The sequence below is a fragment of the Nicotiana sylvestris genome, chromosome 10 (genome assembly GCF_000393655.2).
Source record: "Nicotiana sylvestris chromosome 10, ASM39365v2, whole genome shotgun sequence".
NCBI classification, from domain to species: domain Eukaryota; kingdom Viridiplantae; phylum Streptophyta; class Magnoliopsida; order Solanales; family Solanaceae; genus Nicotiana; species Nicotiana sylvestris.
This window is the reverse complement of record NC_091066.1, coordinates 59,351,099-59,357,098: the sequence shown is the minus strand read 5'-3', so window position 1 is coordinate 59,357,098 and position 6,000 is coordinate 59,351,099.

Below are 6,000 nucleotides of genomic sequence, written 5' to 3'. Positions count from 1 at the left end.
GCTTTTGCAAGTTGTAACTCTATTGTAAATACTAGACCTAGCGAGTTTCGACTGAGTGGTAAGTTGTTTTTTGTGCATCACTGTTGACTAGTTGTAAACTTATTTTGAAGTTGAATTCATGGCTGGTTTATTGTATAAGAGGTATAATGATGTACTTTTGGTTGTATTTCTCAATTTTAAAGAAAAGACAAGTCGAAACATGTTTAAGTAAACTTAAAAATTATTTTTGAGTTTATGAACTTGTGGGACTGTTTTTGGGCTGTTTCGTGTTCTTATTAGGTTGTCTCTTTTGCTACTATTTTTATGGAGTTGAGAGGAGGAATGGTGTGGAGAAACACCACATAATGGCAAGGTAGTTTTCTGGTCGTTCGTCGTAACATTTTCGGATTGTTTGACACTAATATGGTTGTCGTGTAGTGTATGAAGAGATGGAGGTATGTTGGGCTGTTTGTGATTCTTTTGACTTGTGTGAAGTCATATATATAGGGGAGGTTCTGTCTGTTTCATTGTTAAATAGGTTATGGTCGATACATAATAGTTACGACGCTTAAACAATAACGATAGTGTCATTTCTCTTATTGTAGACTAAGGAGTCGTGACATTTGCATACCTTGAGGTTGGGCAGTACATATACAAGGTATGTGAGGTCATCCCTTTCCTTATTTTGCATGACTTCGATTGTACATAATGCAATGAACGAGCTTCCAAAGATACTCTACATTTAGAAGCTAGCAGTACTTACATTGTTTCCCTTCTTATGGAATGATTGATGTTAATGTTGCTTCTCTTACTCTTATGTTATCAATGTTGTTGGTACCTCCTGATTCTTGTAAGGTTCATAGTGAAGAGTTAGTCCTAATAACGTGTACATAGGATACTAACCTTACGTGACTCCCAATAGTTTAGAACGTGATTCCATGAGTCAAGCATGCATTATATATATGTATCTATTTTAATCTACTAAGTCGTGCTATAGTCGGTCGGGTACAACACCTATCGTGCAACCACTAATTAGTTGGGATTACCGAGCCTTATGATGGACGGGTACGTTTTTTTTACCGAGTCCTCTTTGAGGCTAGGTACGATATGATAATGTTGATGCCCACAGAGGCGTATGCTTTTTAAAAGTTTTTATATGTATTATGCATTTCATGTCAGTAGCCCCCAGAGGCACTCAGATGTTACAAGTTGTATCTTCTCTATCTCTCTTTACACTACTGTTCTTGTTTATGTTTTCCGGCCTTACATACTCGGTACTTTATTCGTACTGACGTCCCTTTTGCCTGGGGATGCTGCATTTCATGTCCGCAGGTCCCGATAGACAGGTTGACATTCCTCCAAGTAGGCTATCAGTTCAGCGGAAGGCGTTGACGCACTCCACCTGCTTCAGAGTTGCCTATTTGGTCAGTATGCTTTGGATATGTATTGATTGGTATGGAGGGGCCCTGTCTCGACCTTTATGATATTAGGTATTCTTAGAGGCTTGTAGACAGATGTCAGGTGTATGGATACTTTTATGGCCTTGTCGGCCTATGTTTTGAGTTTACAAATGGTCATGTCGGCCTTATAGGCCCGTATGTCACATGTATAAGTTTGCATTGTCATGTTGGGTCGCCATATATTGAGTATTCCCCTATGTTTAATTTTTGATATCTCATGATGAGTTTTCTGGCTCATTTAATCATGATAGAATGATAAGAAAGATATGTTATGTTGGTACTCGGTTGAGTAAGGCACCAGGTGCTCGTCGCGGCCCTCCAATTCGGGTCGTGACAATCATACACCGCTGAAATATAGCTGATGCATTACACAACCCAAAAGTCATCCGAGAAAAAGGCAATGGTGTCATATGGACAAGTGAGTGTGGTCTTCTCCTAATCTTTAGGAGCAATTAAGATTTGGTTGTACCCAGAATACCCATCCAAGAAACAGTAGAAGGCACGCCCAGCAAGTAGGTCTAACATCTGATCATGAAAAGGCAATGGAAAGCGATCCTTGCGGGTCACTTTATTCAACTTGCGGTATTCCATGTATACCCTCCAACCGGTGATGGTTCTGGTAGGAATCAACTCATTTTGTGAATTTGCAACCACGATCATTCCACTATTCTTCGGTACACATTGCACCGGCGAAGTACAAGAGCTATCAGATATGGGTCACATAACCCCGACATCAAACCACTTGATAACCTCCTTTTTCACAACTTCTTGCATTGCCTCTGTCACACCTCCTTTTCACCGCGCCCGCGGGGCGCGTGGGGAGTTTTCTCCAATTGAAGGACAGTCGAAACGGGATTTATTTAATTATTTCAGAGTCGCCACCTGGGAATTTTAAGGCGTCCCAAGTCCCCATTTTCAATCCCTGAATCGAGGAGAATATGACTCTGTTTATTATTTTGCGAACCAGAAATCCTGAGTAAGGAATTCTGTTAATCCGGAAGAAGGTGTTAGGCATTTCCGAATTCCGTGGTTCTAGCACGGTCGCTTAACTGTTTTTATTATTGGCTTAATTATCTTGATTTTTATTAAACATATTGATGTTACGTGATTTTTTGCTACCGCTTATACTTACTGTGTTTGAGGACCCTTCTTTGAATCGAATTACGCGTACGTATATTCGTGTTTTTAAAAAAAATTGCGGACTTGTGTTACGCGTACGTGTACACAATAACTTTTGATAATATATTTATTAAGCAATCATTTTTCAAAATTTTGTCGAATCAAGAATATTTGTTTTTCTTGAATAGTGAACCGTACATCTCGGGTTTTTATGAAATTGATTTAACGCCTTTGGATAAATCCTTTTATTAAATATTCGTTCGAAATTGCGCGTACGCATAATCCGAATTTTTACTTTTAAAAATATAATCAGGGTACGCGAACGTATCCCTAATTGCGCAAAATATTTGTAATGGTTTAGGGATTTTCCACAAATTGTTTATTATATTTATGTATTTCTTTTATGTGAAAATCATGAGAAACTCCTATTTAGAGGCCTATAAATTCTTTGAAAAGAATTCGCAATCTATTAAAGGTTGTTCGTCGATTATGATTTCCGAATATAAGTTATATTCATTCCAACTATTCAAATTCAAAGAACAGAATAAAAATATGATTAATACTATTTTTAAACAAATATGACATATATATATATGCCAAAGAATAAATTGCATATGAAACTGAAAATAAATGATTCATAAAGGAAGGAAATATTTTCCGAGAATTTTCATGATTTACTTAATGCAAATTCTATTTCTAATTATCATTGATGTAAAGTGTGGCAATTTATGCTTGTACATCTCTTTTCATTCTCATATACTCGCTTTTAATCTAATAGGCCTAATTATTTGGCCACTTTGTTTTGTGAAGATAGATAAGCATCGAATTTATAGAAAGGGAATTATTATACAAGTTAATTCAACAGAGTTACCTTACATGCAACCTAACTGTATATCATAAACATTCATAACGTTTTAACATTGTAACAAGCTATATCATATTACCTTTCGCCAACGTTTATACCCACATCTATTATATTATAAAAATATACCATCAACACCATCTTAACCTTATTTAACAATAAATATCATTATTGTAGTTTTCTTGGTACTTCTACATCACTTCTTACTTAGCTAACAACAAAATTAAATAATGACCAACATTCATGCCATATTCCCTACTTGGACAATTTATTAAACTAATGAGATAATGAACTAATATTATTACAAACCTTTATACGAACTTTCAAAGTAAGACAATTAGCTCATAGCTATCAAATTGAATTCACTACTAATTAACTAACATGAAACAAAAATGAAATTTAAATTGATGAACTTGGACAAATAGAAAATAGACTTTCAATTCAAGCTTCATTGATGAGTCATGTTGAATCTCTTTCCAACTTAAAATTTAAAAGACATGTACCTGAAAATGAAGGTGGAAGGAGTAAATTTCAGCAGTAGCAGCAATAACAAAATCAGTAGAATATACCAATAACACAACAAGTCTGAACAAGACCCGTTGACCCAGATGAACAGTGACAGAGACTTAGGAAAAATTTCAGATTTGGACTGAACAACATTCACAGGCAAACAACAGATTCCAGAAAGAATGCATTTCAGATTTCATTTTCTTTCTGTTTCGGATTCCTTATTTCTGATTTTCTGTTTCTGCTTTTATATCTGTTTCAGATTGTGTGTGTGTGTGTGAATGTTCTCTTTTCTATTTCTCTTTCTGTTTTCTTCCTCTCTTTCCTTTTAAACAAAATCTGAGTTCTTTTCTTTTCTTCAAAATCTCAATCCTAAAAATCTCTCCCTCTAAAATCTGTCCAGCTTCCTGTATTTATACAGGTCTGCCCCTTTCTTTTTAAGTGCTGCCTGGACCCCCTTTATCTTTTAAAAACAGAAAATTTCCATTAAAAATCTGTTTTTCCACTTTAAATCCCATTAGGCTAACTTTTCCCTGATTTTCAGCAGCCCATTATCCCTTGTTCCCCATTAGTATCATTAACTAATAGCCATTAACACTCCATTATCAGCCCACTATTATATCATATTACCCTTACTGTTTTATCTGTTTCATACCCAGAAATGTCCCTGAAATCCTACTGTAATTACTGTTATTACTGCCTTAAATGCAAAAATCATAACAGAATTTACAAAACAGATTTAAAAATCTGTTCAAACTTAATTATCAAACTGATTTAACACAGCTATAACCAATTCTCTTAGGTTCTGGACTGAATCCTAAGAATGTAAACATTCTATCACAATTACATCTAATCATCATTTGTAAACTTGAACTCAAACTTGACAATATTACACTGGGTTCAGCACAATAATGCAAACTGAACTTATAATTGAACTAAGATCAAACATACACAGGAGCATTGTCAATATACTGACAATGCCCTGTTCAGAAAACAACATATACAACATACATTTGAATTCACTGATTCACAAACAATCATGATTTAATTGACGAGCATTAATCAATTGACTATTTACAACATTTGTCAATAATTAGTCTAAAACAATAGAAGCAGACTGTTTTAGTTAACATTTTCAGAAATGAAAAATTCGTAATATAACTAATCGACGAACTTAATCGAGTCGATTACACACATTGTAAACAATCACAACCAACAGAAACAATTCACATTCGGATTAAGTAGATAGGTAGGAGACAGAAATGACAGAATTGATCAAAACAAATATGAAAAATTAAAAAGCTATTAAAACAGACAACAATACACGTAGAATACACAAAGAAATAGAAAATACCTCTGAATCTTCAATCAGACTCGAACTTAACTCGGCTTTCGGATTTTTTGTTTGAAATCAAACAGACCTTAGTCGAAGTATTTTCCACTGAAAATACTTCGACTAAGGTCGATTAAACCTCAATCCTTTAATCAATTTGGACAAAAATCCAGAAGTTTGGTATTTCTAGGTTTCCTGAAGGTTCGATTTGGGACCTAATCATTTCTGGTTAGATTCGAAAGGAACCAAACATGATATAAGGGTGAGGGTAGCCTAGGGGTCATTTGGTGTTAGTTTGAAACGGATCTGAGTTCGTCCTTGTTTGGTCCGAATCTTCAAAAGAAGATTCGAGAAGTTCAGAACTGATTCGAGCCAAACAACCAACAGATCCATACTCAGGATGACTAGGGGAAGCTATGGTGTTAACTAGGTGTTGTTTGGTTTAGATCTGAACTTGGCTCGAATCTTCAAATGAAGATTCGAGAACCTTCAGGGAGATTCGAACCAAGCAGATAACATATTTGGATAGAGGAGGCTCAGGGGGTTCTGGGGTGTTACTTTGGTGACTGGCGACGTTGATGCCGCCGGGTTTCAGGCGAAGGGGAATAGGGGCGGCTAGGGTTAGGGGTCTGTTTGAGAAGACGATGAACAGGAGAGGATGGGGGGGGGGGTGTTTAGTTAGGGGCCGAGGTAAGGGTTTGGGATTTATATAGGGGTGGGGTGGATTGGTATCGTCCGTC